Here is a 19,020-nt window from a genome sequence, read left to right as displayed (position 1 = left end):
AAGAAACTAGCTGTTGGGGCTCACAAATTCAAATGATATATATATTGGGTCACAACACAAGTTGTCCATTTTTCTTCATAGAAAGACAAACAAATCTCTTCTTCTTCCTCCTCAATTCTCTCTATTTCTCTCTCTAAACGCTCCTCCCTCTTTCTCTCTCTCAATGCTCCTCTCTCTCTCTTTCTCTAATTCTGTTTGAAAAGCTTGCTGCGCATAGATCTGCATTGTACTTATCTTGAGAATTCCGTGAGTATTGTTTTTATTTGTTGAATTTATTTCCTTAAAATCGAAGCTTTAAATGGTTACAAATTGAAGGAGATGTTGTGTTTCATGATCTTTTCCTTTATGTAAATTGGATACGGTTATTTTAGAAATGGCAGGTTATACTTACCAAATGATTTGTCTCTCTGTTACTAACTTTCCTTTTGCTTTTCCTTTACAAACTTTTGGTGCTGTTTTGTTATATTAGATGCTATTTTCTTTCTTTTTCTTCTTAGATTTTCTTGTGATTGAATTAATTTCTTTATTTGAGATGAGTGTATCGATTGCTTAATCTGGATCTGTTGCTACTGCTTATTAAAATTGTAAATTATTATGATAATTAGACAATAAAGGAGGCTTTTTATTGGTGGAAAATGTAAATCACTTGATTTTGTAGTTTCCTTTTGTAACTTCACTAACCGATCTTTGAGTACTGGCCTGAGTGCAGACCCTGCAGAGAGACTTTACGATTAAGAATTTTTTATTAGAGATTTATAATGAAAATGTGAGGGACCTGCTGAACTCAGAATCAGGTCGAAATCTCAAGCTTTTAGATGACTTTCTTCCTTTTTTTTTTTTTCTGAATGAGTGGATTTTTTAATAGGTGTTCTCTTGACTATATTTTGTGGTTCTCATATGCAGAAAGGTGTTGTGGTCGAGAAGTTGGTAGAAGAAACAACAACCAATAATCAGCATTTGAGGCATCTTATAAAGTATGTGTGACTAGTGAAGAACTGTATCTTTGCGTTGGCCTTTCTGAAATCACCCATGATTTTTAGAATTTTGTAGACCTTGCTGGAAGTGAAAGAGCTTCACGGTGCATACATGCGGATGGGGGCGAGGCTCAGAGAAGGCGATCATATCAATCTTAGTTTGATAACTCTCACAACTGTGATAAGAAAGCTCAGGTCAGACTTGAATATTAGCATACTTTTTTATTGTCAAGTTTTATCTCATATCTTGCTTTTGTCTCCAACTTTTACATGTAGAATATATCCTTCGTCATATCGATACTTGCATGTTGTAATGGATTCTAAGATAACACCTATGTGATACTGTCAGAGCCATCTAAGCAAGTTGAATGAGTACTTGTCCGATTCCCGTTGACTACATACTAAATTTCTTTTTCCTTGTAGTGTTGCGAAAAGAAGCGGTCGTACCCTACTAGGACTCCAGCTTCCCGGCAAGTTTTGGAAAATGAGATTGAAAACAGAGAGCACCAGAAAATGAAGACTTCATTTCATATCCGGTGAGACCCAGCCAGAGTGGAGACGTTTCATCAAAGGAAGGAACTCCAGGCTATCCTCATTCTATTTCAGTTAATACGAAGAAAATGCAGAAGGTGTTTTAGAATGCAGCTGAGGAGAATGTGAGAAGCATAAGAGCTTATGTGACAGAATTGAAGGAACATGTTGCCAAACTGCAATACCAAAAGCAGCTACTTGTTTGCTAGGTATAGTATTTGCAGTTCCTTTGGTTCTCTACTACTATATTGGCCTGTTATTTTCATTTGAATTTACGTAGTAACTTAGTATCAGGAAATTCATTTTCATATTCTTCATCTGTCTTCTCTATAGGTCATTGAGCTGGAAGCAAATGAAGCGGCATTTGGCAGAAATTGGCAATTCAAGCTGATGGGAATTGTAGGTTTCATCAATTAACTCCCCAATAGCAAAAATACTATGATAAGTTGAATTAGAAGAAAACTAGAAATTACCAATTTAATCCACAAATTCGGATCATTCAAAGATTGAAGTAAGAAGATGGATGCTACTTAACCCCTTTACCAACAAGGATAAAGATACTAAGATAGACTTTGAATTTCCTCTTATGCCACAAACAAGAAAGTTTGATAAATAACAAGAAAACAAAGATTTAGATTTTGACACCACAAGCTAGAATAAAGCTTGATAAGTCGCAAAGTTCAAGCAAGAAATTAAAGACAAAATTCCTCACAATAAAACTCAAACAAAATTTCATATATCAAATTCAATCATGCTCTAAAAGAAAGAGAAAAGGACTTGTTTATATAGAGTACAAGTCCATGCACACACTACTAAAATAGACTCACACACATAGGATTACTTTTACTCTTAAATGGCCTTAGTAACCACTATCCACACTAATAGCCCTTACTTGGTATTGATTACCCCATTAACTTGTATATGGTGGCTCTTAATAACCACTACCCACATTGATAGCCATTACTTGGTATTAATTACCACATTAACTTGTATGGTGGCTACATGTAACCCTAATTGTTATTAACATGAAAACAAGTTAAATATTATTCCTTAGGCCTCCATGGATGCCTTATTGGGTTGAAGTTCTTGGGCTTTCCAAATGTCCCTAATTAAACCCAATATGGCTTGTTGAAGCTTCTTGGATTTGGACCTTGTGATTGGGCCTTCTTGTACTATTAATGGATCTTGGATCTCTTTAAGCTTTGAACTTGGATTCACATCATTCCCTCTTTCTTCAAAAGGATTTGTCCACAAATCAGCTCCATCATCTTCATCACCTACATCAAACAAAGACAAGTCACTAACATTGAAAGTAGCACTAACATTGCCATACTCACTTGGAAGTTCTAGCTTGTAGGCATTGTTGTTGATGCGTTGAAGCACTCTAAAAGGACCATCTCCTCTTGGCATAAGCTTTGATTTCCTTTGGTTAGGAAATCTTTCCTTCCTCAAGTGCACCCACACCCAATCTCCAGGCTCAAAAATGACCTGCTTCCTCCCTTTGTTGTGTTGCTTTTCATATTAGAGTGTTTTCTTCTCAATGTTTGCATGCACCTTCTCATGTAAAGTCTTGATGAATTCAGCTTTTTGTTTCCCCTCTAAATTAGCTTTATCCAATGGCAATGGTAGCAAATCTAATGGAGTCAATGGATTGAATCAAAAACACAACTTCAAAGGGTGAGCAATTTGTTGAACCATGCACACTCCTATTGTAAGCAAATTCCATATGTGGCAAACATTCTTCCCAATTCTTCAGATTTCTTTGGATGAGAGCCCTTAAAAGTGTTGCAAGTGTCCTATTGACCACCTCTGTTTGTCCATCCGTTTGCGGATGACAAGTTGTAGAATACAAAAGCTTTGTCCCCATCTTTCCCCAAAGAGTCTTCCAAAAGTGACTTAGGAATTTGACATCCCTATCACTCACAATGGTCCTTGGCACTCCATGCAGCCTTACAATCTCCTTGAAGAATAGATTCGCAATATGGGTTGCATCATCTGTCTTGTGACATGGAATGAAATGTGCCATTTTGCTAAACCTGTCCACAACAACAAAAATAGAATCTCTCCCTCCCTTAGACCTAGGTAATCCTAAAACAAAGTCCATAGAAATGTCTACCCAAGGTTCATTTGGTATGGGAAGAGGTGTATACAAACCATGAGGCATTGCTTTGGATTTGGCTTGTTTGCAAGTAATGCATTTCTCACAAATTCTCTCAACATCTCTTTTCATGTGTGGCCAAAAGAAATGGTCACCCAACATATCCAAAGTTTTCTTAATCCCAAAATGTCCCATTAAACCTCCACTATGTGCCTCTCTCACAAGTAACTCTCTCAAAGAACTTTGTGGCACACACAATTTATTTTCCGAAAAGAAAACCATCAAACTTATAGAACTTATCAAAACCCCTTTCTCACATACCCCATAAACATTAGCAAAATCAGGATCATTAGAATACAGGATCTTTTATGTATTCAAATCCTAATAATTTTGCATCAAGTTTAGAGATCAAGGCATACCTTCTTGACAATGCATCGGCCACCACATTTTCTTTCCCTTGCCTGTACTTAATGATGTATGGAAAGGATTCAATGAATTCCACCCATTTTGCATGTCTCTTGTTGAGCTTTCCTTGTCCTTTGAGATACTTCAAGGACTCATGGTCAGTGTGAATTATGAATTCTTTGTAGCCAAGGTAATGCTGCCATGTCTTTAGAACCCTCACTAATGCATAGAACTCCTTGTCATATGTAGGGTAGTTTAGACTTGCTCCACTTAGCTTTTCACTAAAGAATGCTATGGGCTTGCCTTCTTGCATCAAAACTCCTCCAATACCTATGCCACTTGCATCACACTGAATCTTAAAAGGTTTAGTAAAATTTGGCAAAGATAACAAGGGTGCAGAACTTAATTTATCTTTTAGCAAGTTAAAAGCCTCATCTTGTTCAATTCCCCACTTAAAACCAACATTCTTTTTTATGCATTCAGTTAAAGGTGCAGCTATGGTAGAAAAATTCTTAATGAACCTTCTATAAAAGCTAGCTAAACCATGAAAGCTTCTTACATCACTTACACTTGTGGGTGTTGGCCATTCTCTAATTACTTTTACCTTTTCTTGATCAACATGAATACCCTTGTCATTGACAATATATCTAAGAAAAGTAATTTCATTAGTGCAAAAACAACATTTCTTTAAATTAGCATACAACTTCTCTTCTCTAAGCACATAAAAAACACAAGTCAAATGTTGTACATGCTCATCTAAATTTTTGCTATAAACCAAGATATCATCAAAATAAACAACAACAAATTTGCCTATGAATGCTCTTAAAACATGATTCCTCAATCTCATGAAAGTGCTTGGTGCATTAGTTAACCAAAAGGCATTACTAACCACTCATATAAACCATGTTTAGTTTTAAAACATGTTTTCCATTCATCACCTTCTCTCATTCTAATTTGATGATAACCAGATTTCAAATCAATTTTTGAAAACAAATATGAACCATGCAATTCATCCAACATGTCATCTAGCCTAGGAATGGGATGTCTATACTTCACCGTGATTTTATTGATGGCACGATAATCAACACACATCCTCCAAGTTCCATCTTTCTTAGGCACTAACAAGGCAGATGCGACATGGACTCATGCTTTCACGAACATAACCCTTCTCCATAAGCTCACTCACTTGCTTTTCGATTTCCTTGGTCTCCTCCGGATTACATCTATATGCTGGTCTATTTGGAATGCTTGCTCCGGGTATGAAATCAATTTGGTGCTCAATGCCTCTTTTAGGTGGCAAACCATTTGAAATTTCTTCTGGAAATAAATCTTCATAAACCTGCAAAAGATCAACAACAACACTAGGCAAATAATTGGTTATTTCGTTAGAAATATGCAAAATCTCCTTGTACATAAGTACAAGCATGTGTTGCCTCAAAAGCATAGCTTCCTTCACATCACTCATTTTTGCATAAACACTCATTTTTCTTTCATTTGAACCTTCCTTGTTTTCTCTCACCTTGTGTTTCCCATTTTGGTCAAGAGAATTGGAATTTTTAGGTTCACTCATCTCACCTTTTCCTTTACTCTCAAAGGTTTCCCTTCCCAAAGAGTTTCCCAATAAAGAACCCATTTCTTCATATTGTTGCTTGATGCGCATTTGGTCTTCAAAAATCTATTTTGGAGTTAATGGTCCAAGGTTAAACCTTTTTCCATCCATAGTCAAAGTATACATATTTTTGAATCCATCATGACTAGCCCTTCTATCATATTGCCAAGGTCTCCCCAACAACATATGTCCGGCCAACATTGGCAACACATCACACAACACCTCATCCTTATATTTACCAATTTGAAAAGAAACTAAAACTTGCTTATTTACCTTTACAACTCCACTTTCATTAAGCCATTGCAACTTGTATGGTCTTGGGTGCTTGGTAGTAGGCAACTTTAATTTCTCCACTAGCAAAGTGCTTGCTACATTGGTACAACTTCCACTATCCACAATCATGTTGCACAACTTGTTAGAAATCAAACAATGAGTATGAAACAAATTTTCCCTTTGCTCCCTATGGACATCATGTTTATTTTGCAAACTCAACGTTCTTTGAACAACAAGATTATCTCCTTTAGCACATTCAACATCACTACAATCTTCTAAAGAAGGCATATTATCATCACTATCCCCCTCACTCTCCGACTCAATATCACCATCCCTTAGAATCATAACTTTCTTATTTGGACATTCCCTAGCAATGTGCCCATGACCCAAACACTTAAAACATTTGATTCCCCTAGTTTGGGTTGGTTGATTCTCGCCCTTTCCCTTATTACCCAAGTCAATTTTAGGTTTAGTTTCTTCCACTTTTGACTTAGTAAAAGGTTTATCATCCTTTTTCCCCCAAGAATTTTTCCAAGAAGAAGAAGAACCCATATTTGGTTTAGAATCATACCTCTTTCTTTTCAATTGCCTTTCCACTTTCATGGCCAAATTCACCATATCTTCAATCTCCACATAATGTTGCAAATCAACAACATCAGCAATGTCTTTGTTTAGCCCTCTCAAGAACCTTGCCATGGTAGCTTCACGATCTTCTATCACATTTGCTCTAATCATAGCCTTCTTCATTTCTTTGTGATACTCCTCCACACTCATGGATCCTTGAATTAGAGTTTGTAATCTTTGATGAAGCTCTCTGTAGTAGTGGCTTGGAACAAACCTCTTTCTCATGATTTGCTTCATTTCTCTCCAAGACTCTACGGGTCTTTCTCCATATCTACGTCTTTCCTTGCAAAATTGATCCCACCAAACAATTGCATAATCACTAAACTCAACAGCGGCAAGTTTTACCTTTTTCTCCTCCGAATAATTATGACATTCGAAGATGAGTTCCACTTTCCTCTCCCATTCAAGGTACACATCTGGATCATTTCTTCCTTGGAATGAAGGAATCTTCATTTTGATGCTTCCAAGGTTGCGATCAACATCATCATTTGGATGTCTTCTCCTAGCTTGTCTCCTAAGATTGATTCGTTGTCCCAATAAGGTGACTTGATCATCATCCAAATCATCCTCTCCTTCATAGTCCTCTTGGTCAATTGGTGGATGTCTCCTTTGTCTAGGCTCTCCATGTAATTGGTTAAGGATGCCATCATGCTTCTCTAATTTTTCATTGACTCCCGCCATCATACTAAACATTCTTTCGAATTGTTGTTGCATAGCTTGAATCACATGATCATTTGTAGAAGAATTTGTGTCTTTTGACATGATTGTAAAACCTAAAATTTTAATAAAAGAAAATAGAAAGAAACGATCTCACAACACTCCCTCACGTGTTTTCACTCAAAATTGATGTATACCACTTGTGTTTACTCAATTTTGGCTTCTTTTTTTTTTTCTAATGATCTCACACTCTTGCCTTTTACCTCTCAAATTTGCCTTTTGATTTCTTAGATGAACTAAGTTTCTCAATCAAACAAAATTTCAAGAATGTAGTAATCAATGAAAAAAAAATAAGGTAGGCTAACAAGAAAATAATAAGGTAGGCTTAAAGAAATGAACAATTTGTAGCAAATAGGCTAATAGAAATGAAGAACAAAGATAGATCATCAAAGAACACAAAGATATAGAATTATAAAGATAGATCTCAATGGAATATGAAGAGTCAATTTTTTTTATGTAATCTGAGATCTAACACAAGAATATCAAAGATAACAATTTTTTTCTTTTAGGATGATTTTTTTTTTTGATATATGCAAACAAAATCTTGAGATAAGAAAAATAAAGATAATAATAATAATAATAACAAGAACAATAGATGGCAAAATGATATGAATCAAGGCTGCCATGAGATTCCATTGAAAAGGCATGCACCAAAAGGCCCAAAATGGAAATGCAACTCATGCATGAAAATAAGAATCCAACCTTATAATGAAGTATTCAATCCATTTTGAAGAATAAAAGCCATTCAGCTATGATTAGGCCTTTGGGCTTAATTCATATTTATATGGGTTTTTATCTTTTGGGTTTTAGCTTAAGTAATTGTTTTAGTTTATTTTCATTTAATTAAGGATTATTTTATTAGGTGTGAGTTATATGTGTGTTGTGTGGAGTGACAAATGAGTGCCACATGTTTAGTTGTCATTTGGGGAGTTACAAAATGAGGGCCATCAATGTAAAAAACAACCATTTTTAATGAGTTTTAAGGGGAATTAAAGGGAAAACGTGGGGAAGCTTAAAAGACATCTATTTAGGTTTCTTTGTCTTATTTTGGCTATAAATATCAAAGCCAAATTCATTTGTAAAGAATAGAATTTTGAATGATAATCTTTGTTTGCTCTTTGTGAGTGTTTTTGCTTAAGTTCTTGCATGAACTTTGAACTTATCAAACTATTTTTAGTTTGTATGCTCTCTAACCAAAATCTTGTGTTTGATTCTTAACTTATCAAATCATACTTGGTTTGTGGCGTTTGGAGTTGAATTCAAGTGCTAGTTTCATTGTTGGAACTAGTTTTTTTCCTAACTTCACTTGAGGAGATCCTTGGGTTTTGGAATCATCTTGATTGGAGGGTATTTTCTTGCATTCCATATGTATCATAACTCATTAGTTATTGGGGTGTGTGGTTGCTAAGATGATGATTTCCTATCACAAAAGGTGCAAAATATAAGATGAACACAAGATATTGAGAATTAAAAGATAGTATTGGATACGCAAACCTCAATCTCAAGTCAATGCTCTCATACCACTTATGATGGGAATTGTAGGTTTCATCAATTAACTCCCCAATAGCAAAAATACTATGATAAGTTGAATTAGAAGAAAACTAGAAATTACCAATTTAATCCACAAATTCAGATCGTTCAAAGATTGAAGTAAGAAGATGGATGCTACTTAACCCCTTTACCAACAAGGATAAAGATACTAAGATAGACTTTAAATTTCCTCTTATGCCACAAACAAGAAAGTTTGATAAATAACAAGAAAACAAAGATTTAGATTTTGACACCACAAGCTAGAATAAAGCTTGATAAGTCGCAAAGTTCAAGCAAGAAATTAAAGACAAAATTCCTCACAATAAAACTCAAACAAAATTTCATATATCAAATTCAATCATGCTCTAAAAGAAAGAGAAAAGGACTTGTTTATATAGAGTATAAGTCCATGCACACACTACTAAAATAGACTCACACACATAGGATTACTTTTACTCTTAAATGGCCTTAGTAACCACTATCCACACTAATAGCCCTTACTTGGTATTGATTACCCCATTAACTTGTATATGGTGGCTCTTAATAACCACTACCCACATTGATAGCCATTACTTGGTATTAATTACCACATTAACTTGTATGGTGGCTACATGTAACCCTAATTGTTATTAATATGAAAACAAGTTAAATATTATTCCTTGGGCCTCCATGGATGCCTTATTGGGTTGAAGTTCTTGGGCTTTCCAAATGTCCCTAATTAAACCCAATATGGCTTGTTGAAGCTTCTTGGATTTGGACCTTGTGATTGGGCCTTCTTGTACTATTAATGGATCTTGGATCTCTTTAAGCTTTGAACTTGGATTCACATCACAAGCCCTGCTCCTCATGTTGGAGATGAGCTTACAATTTCTATCGTCAATGTTTTTCTCTCTGTTTTAGCCTACGAACTTACACGAACTGACACATTACTTGCAGCTGTTAATAATCCATTGAATGTAAAATACCAAACAGTTTTAATTGATGTTTCCTTTTCTCCTTTCCTGTCAAGAATACCAACAATATTAGTAGACTTTACAAATTTCTACAAGTGTGACTTTGTAATAAAAACTAAGTTATACAATACTTTTGTGTCTTTTTTAAGTCCTTTAATTGTTTGCATTCTTCCTTTATCACTTGTATCCATCATAATTAGATAAATTGGCTACTTTCGGGGCATTGTAGAAGAAAAACTGCTACTTCAGGACCCATACCCACCGGTGATAGTAATAGGCTGTTTCTTTTCCAACATTATGTCTATTTTAAACTTATCATCTTTACTTCTTTCTTTTTATATTTCTTAATGAGTTCAAATTACATTACTGGATTATAATTATCTGTAGTCTGAATTGAAACAAACATATAAGTAGTAATTACAAGTCCATTAGAATCTAATAAAATTTATTAAAGAAAATATGGCTTATAACTGAAGATAATTAAAATTTCCATTACAATAGTCATAATATTATAACACTTTATTTTGTTGGTTTAGCTTCTTTTGTTGGTGGAAGTATTAAATTTAATAGTTTATTAATTTATTACTGATTGTGCTACAATTCAAATGCAAGTTTATTTTCTGTTATATCTTTTCCAGTAGTTCTAATATTATTTTATAGTTGTTCTTAATTCGCTTTTAATTTCTTTTATTTTATAATTTATTTGTTTATTTACAATTTTTATTTGTTAATGTCCTTTACGAACCTAAATTTTTTGATAATGACAGATTCTACTTATCCGGTTTAGAGATCCTAAGCGATCTTCTTTAGACTTTTAGGATTAGTTTAGTTAATTAATTAGTTTTTCTTATTTGATTGTTTTGAGGCTTTTAAGCCATGGTTGTAATTAATTTCCCTTAATCGTCCCGACCTCCTTAACCCCTTTCTGGATTTCTTTTTTCTCCTCCCCCTTCTATGTATGTTCTTTTTATTGTTTTTAGGTTTTCACCACACATGTCTATAAGGGAATATAAAACCAACTTAGAATTTATGAGTGATCACCCCACATGCCTAATATAAGATGAACAAAGCTTACCAATGTAAGTTTCATATGCCTCATAGTTCCATTTTTAACATGCTAAGCTAAAATGAATTCGGCACCTAGATTTAGGTAATAAAATTATAATCTAATTTGGTCACCTTGCATGTAAAAGTTTTGAGTGCAACTTATAGGATTAGTTGGGGGTACCAATTAGGTTAGAATTATTTGCTCACATCACAGTAAATTAGATAAGAAAATATTCATACTTTAAAATAAGTAGAATTGACTAGATTAATGTAATTTGATTAAGCTAGAAAAAGATTCATTTACTTTAGTGGAATCTAGGCGAGCCTTGGCAGATAGGGATGCCTCTTCAAACCTTTTATGTGATATTGAAGAGGGGAATACTAGGCTCTTCACAAGGGATATAAAGTTGTATATCCTTACTCTCTTATTTATGTCAATATTTTTGGGTGGCGACTCCACTTTTTCGATGATAACATGATAATTGTGGTCTTCTAGGTTCCCTAGAGCAAACAATTCATTTTGAAACGAGCCTAGTATGAAGAGCAGTTTCTCAACACAGTGACATGGTTTAAAATCACTTGGGGCCTAAGTCTAAAAACTATTGCACTTACACATTCCTACTATGGTGAAGGGGATGGAAAATTCTTGAACTAACTAAAAATATTTGGTATTAATTGGTAATTCATCAAATTAACTACTTTAATACATTTCTAATCTTAATCTAAAAATTCAATCCTACAATCCTATAAGAAAATATACATTCCTACTCCTACTAATTGAATTAATTAATGATTACTCTATTTCAAACTCACACAATGATTAATCTTGACCCCGGCCTCGAGTGATTTGCAACCTCCTCACTTTGTCGAGAAACTGTTCTTCATACTAGGCCAATTTCAAAAAGAGTAATTCGGTCTAGAGATCTAGAATACAATGATCATGTAACCATAGAAAAAATTAGAGTCGCCACCCGAAATGTCAGTACAAATAGGAGAGCGAGGATGATGACTTAGTTCATATGCCTATTCTTCGCTAAAGAAAGTAGAGTTCTTGAAGCCATATTAGAAATGGATCCAATAAAACTAGGAGCTTCTTCCTGTCATTCCAGAACCGAGTAGACTTTTGTTGATCAAGATTAACTAAGACCTTCATGTTAAAAATAAACTCGAAGGTGTAATAGTCTCCACCTTGATAAAACCAACCAATAATTTTCCAATAGTTCTCGCATTTTTTAGGTTGATTTTGCTCAGGGGAAGGTTATGGAGAAACCTAGAAAAGGCGCTTTAAGAAATACAGTTGATCGATAAGCGTGTCAACCAGCCATTCCACAAAAAACCAAGAGAAAATTGAAAATAAACCAAGGGTCAAGACCTATTTCTTTTAATCTCTGAGAGAGTCAAACAAGATAATAGAAGTATTTTAATTTCTTTTCTAAACTAAAAACTCGTTCTCTAACTTCTAAATTTTTTCGAGATGACTCTTCATCATCAACCCAAATACGTTACAAAAGGAAAAGAGTCTACTACCAACTAGAATCTTCTTCGAGTGGAACATCTGCAAATTAGGAGGTCAAAGGGTCTTCTCTAAGCACTTTCTTCATTCTCTGAATAATTGCACCACAACTGTTAAGAACCTCTAAGGATTAGAACCAAGAACCCTAATGATTATGAACCCGTGAATTACTATCTTAGAAACCCAAAAACAAATTGAGTTTCAAAACCCAAGAACCGCTTAAATCAGATTGCAAGGTATGGTTGATCAATATCAGAACCTAAAGAAAACTAAGTTCTTTAAACCCTAACCCTTAACACGCCACAAGGATAGATCAATTCCTTGATAAGTGGTTTATGTATTCAACAAGAATTCAAGAATTCAAGCAAATATGCAAAGGAAACAACTACTATAATTTTAATCAAAATTCAAATCCCTAAAACACACCTTAAAGGGCGTTTTTATAGCCATCTAACATAAGAAACCCTAGCATGCTCAAATTCAGCCCATTCAATTGTGTCTTTACTTGGGCCTATCCTAGCATGACCAATTGAGCCAATTAAGGCTTCTTGTAGCTTCTTAGACCTTGACCTTGTAATTGGACCTTGTAGCATGCTCAATGGATCCTTAGCTTTATCTTTGGTTTTCTTGTTGTCCTCTCCATCAAGTCCATCTTTAAGCTTGGCCATGTCCATATCATTCCCTCCTTCTTTAGGATGATTCGTCCTCGAATCAAGTTCATCACCTACATCAAAAGGACTCAAATCAGCAACATTAAATGTACCACTCACATTATACTCACCTTTCAAATCAATCTTGTAGGCATTGTCATTGATCCTCTCAAGGACTTGAAATGGACCATCACCCCTCAGACTTAGTTTAGACTTTCTTTGATTTGGGAACCTTTCCTTACGAAAATGCACCCAAACCCAATCTCCAGGTTGGAATACCATTGGAATTCGTCCTTTATTAACCCTCTCGGCCACTTTTGCATTTTGCTTCTCAATTCTCTCATTAACTTGTTTGTGTAGCTTTTTAACCAAATCTGCCTTAGAAGAACCTTCAACACTAACAAGCTTGTTAAGAGGCAAAGGAATCAAATCAATAGGAGTTAAAGGATTAAAGCCATATACAATTTCAAATGGTGAAGTGTGTGTAGTGCTATGAACAGCTCTATTATATGCAAATTCAACATATGGCAACAAATCCTCCCAAGATTTTAAATTCCTAGAAATCAAAGCACGAAGCAATTGAACCAAGGTCCTATTCACAACTTCAATTTGTCCATCTGTCTGTGGATGGCAAGTAGTAGAAAAAAGCAATTTAGTTCCTAACTTACCCCATAGCACACGCCAAAAGTGACTTAGAAATTTAACATCTCTATCACTAACAATGGTCCTAGGTACTCCATGCAAACGCATAACTTCCCTAAGAAACAAATCAGCAATATGGACAGCATCATCACTTTTATGGCAAGGGATAAAGTGAGCCATTTTACTAAACCTATCCACAACAACAAATATATTATCTCTACCTTTCCTAGATCTCAGCAAACCAAGTACAAAGTCCATAGACAAATCTGTCCAAGGAACATCAGGAATAGGTAAAGGTGTATATAACCCATGGGGTTGCAATTTGGACTTAGCCTTCAAACACACAATGCATTGACCATAAATTTTATGCACATCACGTTTAATGCATGGGTAATAAAAATGCTCAATCAAAATATCATAAGTCTTTTGCACCCTAAAATGACCCATTAAACCGCCCCCATGTGCTTCCCTAACCAATACAGCCCGCAAAGAACAATTAGGAATACAAAGGCGATTTTTCTTGAAAAGAAACCCCTCAAACACATAAAAATCAGCAGGAACAACCCCATTAGCACAAGTTGTAAACATGCCGCTGAAATCATTATCACTCACATACAACTCTTTTATGAACTCAAAGCCCAACAATTTAGAATCAAGAGTAGTAAGTAAAGCATACCTGCGAGATAGTGCATCAGTAACCACATTCTCCTTACCTTTCTTGTATTTGATCACATATGGGAATGTCTCAATGAACTCCATCCATTTAGCATGTCTTCGGTTCAGTTTGTCTTGCCTTTTGAGATGCTTCAAACTCTCATGATCTGTGTGGATGACAAATTCTTTGGGCCATAAATAGTGTTGCCATGTTTGCAAGGCCCGAACCAAAGCATAGAGTTCTTTGTCATAGGTTGGGTACCGAAGGGCTGCTCCATTTAGTTTTTCACTAAAATAGCATATAGGTCTGCCCTCTTGCATCGAAATAGCCCCAATCCCAATGCCACTAGCATCACACTCAATCTCAAAGGTTTTATCAAAGTTAGGTAAAACCAACAAAGGAGCAGCACACAACTTATCTTGAAGCATATTAAAAGCATGTTCTTGTGCATCAGCCCAAGTAAACCCAACATTTTTCTTGACAATTTTATTCAAAGGTGCAGCTATACTACTAAAGTCCTTAATGAACCTCCTATAGAAACTAGCCAAGCTATGAAAACTCCTAACTTGGCTAATGTTTTTAGGTGTTGGCCACTCCCTAATTGCTTCCACTTTCTCCACATCAACCTCGAGCCCCTTTGAACTAACAACAAAACCAAGGAAATTAACTTTATCCATGCAAAAAGCAAACTTTTTCAAATTGGCATACAATTTTTCTACCCTAAGAATGTCTAGAACCCTACGCACATGCATGACATGATCATCAATGGACCTGGAATAAACTAAGATATCATCAAAATACACAACCACAAATTTACCAAGACACTCACGCAAGACATGGTTCATCAACCTCATAAAAGTACTAGGTGCATTTGTAAGCCCAAACGGCATAACTAACCACTCATAAAGACCATACTTAGTCTTAAAAGCCGTTTTCCACTCATCACTAGTTTTCATGCGAATTTGATAATAACCAGAACGCAAATCAATCTTAGTAAACAAACATGCACCATGCAACTCATCAAGCATATCATCTAACCTAGGAATGGGATGACGATACTTTACCATTATTTTATTGATTGCATGGCAGTCCACACACATTCTCCATGTGCCATCCTTCTTTGGAACCAAAATCACTGGAATCGCACAAGGGCTTAAACTCTCACGCACATACCCCTTTGACATCAGTTCTTCCACTTGCCTTTGAAGCTCCTTTGTCTCCTCTGGATTACTTCTATAGGTTGGTCTATTTGGTATGGAAGCACTGGGTATGAAGTCTATTTGATGTTCTATCCCTCTTTGAGGAGGTAATCCACTTGGCATTTTCTCGGGAAAGACATCAGCAAATTCCTACAAAAGATTAGCAAACACACTCGGTAAGGAAAAATCAAGTTCAGTAGTGTTCAAATATACATCTTTATAAGTAACAACAAATAACATCCGACTTGAATGAAATGCATGCCTAACTTCACTTTCCCTAGCCAAAAAACTACCCTTTGCCTTTGTTTTCTCTTTAGGCTGAATCTCACCCTTTGGGTTTTCATGCTCCTTTTTGTTATTTTCAGCCTCACGCCTCTCTATTTCCAACTTACATTAGTTATCATATACTTCTTTAGGAGAAAGAGGTGTCAAAGTAACTTTTCTCCCATCCTTCACAAATGAGTACCTATTTAGAAAGCCATCATGGAAAGCCCTTGTATCAAATTCCCATGGCCTACCTAACAAGATATGGCCAGCATGCATTGGCACTACATCACATAGCGCCTCATCTGAATATTTACCAATTGTGAAAGGTACAACAACTTGCTTATTCACTTTGATCTCACCACAATTATTTAACCATAACAATTTATAAGGTCTAGGATGTGGAATTAGATTTAGACCCAATTTTTCAACCATTAAAGTGCTAGCAACATTTGTACAACTACCACCATCAATAATAATAAGACAAGTCTTACCTTGTACATGGCATCTTGTGTGGAAAATGTTGTCTCTTTGCTGCTCCAAGGTATCATCTTCCTTCATTTGAACACTTAGTGTGCGCCTAACCACCAAGAGCTCACCTCCCATAGGACCCTCAATGCAATCATCGCTGCCGTCTTCCAATTGTGGTATCCCATCATCATTATCACTCTCTTCACTTGCTGTTTCAATCTCCCTATGGTCTCTAACCACCATTGCCCGCTTGTTTGGACATTATGAAGCAATATGGCCACGCCCCAAGCATTTGAAACACTTGATGTCTCTATTCTTTTCTTTGTTAATTTTGGGTTTAGATGTGTCTTTGTTGCCTGAAATGCTTTTCCCTTTGTTGTCATTGGGAATAACCTTATCATCACCTTTCTTACCTTTTTTCTAAGAATTAGACTAATGTGGCCTTTCACTCGAAGTGCCCTTATATTCAAACCTTGTTGTCCCTTTAGGTTTTAGTTGCTTTTCCACCTTAATTGCAAGGTGAACTAACTCCTCAAGCTCCACATAATGTTGCAACTCTACCCTATCAGCAATCTCCTTACTAAGCCCACCAATGAATCGTGCCATGGTAGCTTCTCTATCCTCATCCAAATCAGCCCTAGTCATGAGCATTTCCATCTATAATAATCCTCAACACTCTTTGTACCTTGCCTCAAAGATTGGAGTCTTTGATGTAACTCCCTATGGTAATGTCTAGGTACAAAACGCCTTCTCATGATAGTTTTGAGTGCAATCCAACTACCAATAAGCTCTTACATGTTCCTCCTCCTACTAACCACCAACTGATCCCACCAAACTATAGCATAGTCACTAAATTGGGTAACCACCAATATCACCTTTTTCTCCTCTGAAAAGTTATGGCAACCAAAGATAAGGTCAACTCGCTTTTTCCACTCCAAATATGCCTCCGGATCAGCTTTCCCCAAGAAGGTAGGAATCCTAAGTTTGATACTACTCAAGTTCCTATCAACATCATCATAGTTCCCATAACTACCAAACTCACCACCAAAGTGTCCTCTACCTCTACCAAGACTTTGGTATCTCCTAGCTCCTCTACCCATGCCTCTACCAACCCCACCATAGGCTGCATTATCATACTCCTCAAAACCCTCATCAAAGTCATCCTCATTCACCCCAATTGGCTGCTCATGATTACCTTGCACATTCCCCCATTCATTAAGCTTATTTCCCAGACCTCGGGCAAGTGCATTAATTTGGTCCATAATGGCTTGTTGATTGGTTGCCATTTCCCTTCGTTGGGCTGCCATGTCAAGTTGCAACCTCTCATTTTCATGCATTTGTGCCGCGGGTATGCCGGTAGTTGGCACATTATTACCTCCACTAGAACCACTTGACATGCTGCAATAAGAGTTAGTATGCAATAAAAAAAATCGAAGGAAATTAAGGACCTTACCAACACTCCCTCACGTGTTTACTCTCAATTAATGGGGATGGTCACTCGTATTTCGCACAATCAAGAATGATCACACAAGGCTGAAAACTCACACCACTTAGCTTATTTTCAAGGATTCTTATGTGAATCAATAACCACACATCAAGTTATTTCACTATGCTTGCAATGCACCAAGAATTATGATCTAAAAGCTTAGTTGAGGCAAATCGCAAAAGTCAAGAAAATTAAACAAATAGTCACACTTTCAATAAAATTAGGACTACAAACAAGCGAAAACTTCAAACAGATGCAAATGACATATAAAGAAACAATCTAGATGTAAGAAACAAGAAAGATGCAGTTCAGCTTGAAATAGGAAAAGAAGGAACAGTAACAAAAACAAGTGTTTAATGAATCAAGAACAATGAAAAACCCAAAAAGAAGCAATGGGCATGTAAAAGGAATGAAAATAAGGTGAAAGAAACAAGAAATTAAGTTCAAGAACCAAGCAATCAAGTTTCAACCCGAATGGAAATTTCTAACCAAACAGCATTGGAAACAAGATTCTAAAGCTCAAGAACGAATTAAAACTTCAATTTGATGTATAAGACATGTAAGGAACAGATTTAGGAAGCAAAACTCACAAGGAAGGTTGATCAAGAAATAAGGTTACCTCTTTATGCTTTAAATGTGTCAAATCTGCTCAAACTTAAAAGACACATAAAGAAGAGAATAAATGAAGGAAAAAAACGAATTTAGAGCTGAATTAATTCAAATAAGATGGTATGTATAGGGCTTAGGTCATTGGAATTTAATGTCCCTTTGAATCTTCCCAAACAACCACCTAATCCTTATTTGTGTAGGATTATGAAAATCTCCCTAATTTCCTCTTAATTTTAGGAAACTTTTAAGACCAGCTGTAATAGGAACCTTTTAACAACCCTAATATCTATATAAACACACCAAGAACAATGATTTCAACACCAAACACGTTTTTCCACTAACGAAGACAATCAAACCAATCAGACCTATTTTTTTTTTTTTGAATCAGAATCGAAACTACAAGAATCAAGAACTAAACAATGTAGATTTCAAGAATACCAAGAATACTTCAAGAACAATATCAAGAACTCAAGGAAAACAAATAATAACTTAAAGAAAAGGGATAAATAACCTGATTTAAGAGCCAAAGCTCTGATACCAAATGTTAAGAACCTCCAAAGATTAGAACCACGAACCTTAATGATTATGAACCCGTGAATTACTATCTTAGAAACCTAAAAACAAATTGAGTTTCAAAACGCAAGAACCGCTTAAATCAGATTGCAAGGTATGGTTGATCAATATCAGAACCTAAAGAAAACTAAGTTCTTTAAACCCTAACCCTTAACACGCCACAAGGGTAAATCAATTCCTTGATAAGTGGTTTATGT

At 35.7% G+C, this 19,020-nt stretch overlaps 2 long non-coding RNA genes and 1 pseudogene across 2 annotated transcripts; 2 read left to right on the top strand and 1 right to left on the bottom strand.

Moving 5' to 3' along the window:
- Window positions 1–252: 252 nt before the first annotated feature.
- LOC125369410 lies at window positions 253–1,077 on the top strand. Its single transcript, XR_007214977.1, has 3 exons — window positions 253–794; window positions 904–974; window positions 1,051–1,077. It is a non-coding gene; the product is annotated as an uncharacterized LOC125369410 (long non-coding RNA).
- Window positions 1,078–1,084: 7 nt separating this feature from the next.
- Window positions 1,085–1,998, top strand: LOC107261931. Its single transcript, XR_007214976.1, has 3 exons — window positions 1,085–1,169; window positions 1,398–1,714; window positions 1,839–1,998. It is a non-coding gene; the product is annotated as an uncharacterized LOC107261931 (long non-coding RNA).
- Window positions 1,999–2,615: 617 nt separating this feature from the next.
- Window positions 2,616–7,330, bottom strand: LOC112536212 (annotated as a pseudogene).
- Between the last annotated feature and the right edge of the window lie 11,690 nt (window positions 7,331–19,020).

Source organism: Ricinus communis, chromosome 3 (genome assembly GCF_019578655.1).
Source record: "Ricinus communis isolate WT05 ecotype wild-type chromosome 3, ASM1957865v1, whole genome shotgun sequence".
Lineage (NCBI taxonomy): Eukaryota > Viridiplantae > Streptophyta > Magnoliopsida > Malpighiales > Euphorbiaceae > Ricinus > Ricinus communis.
The sequence above is the reverse complement of the archived record's forward strand: the minus strand, read 5'-3'. Positions and strand labels throughout refer to the sequence as shown.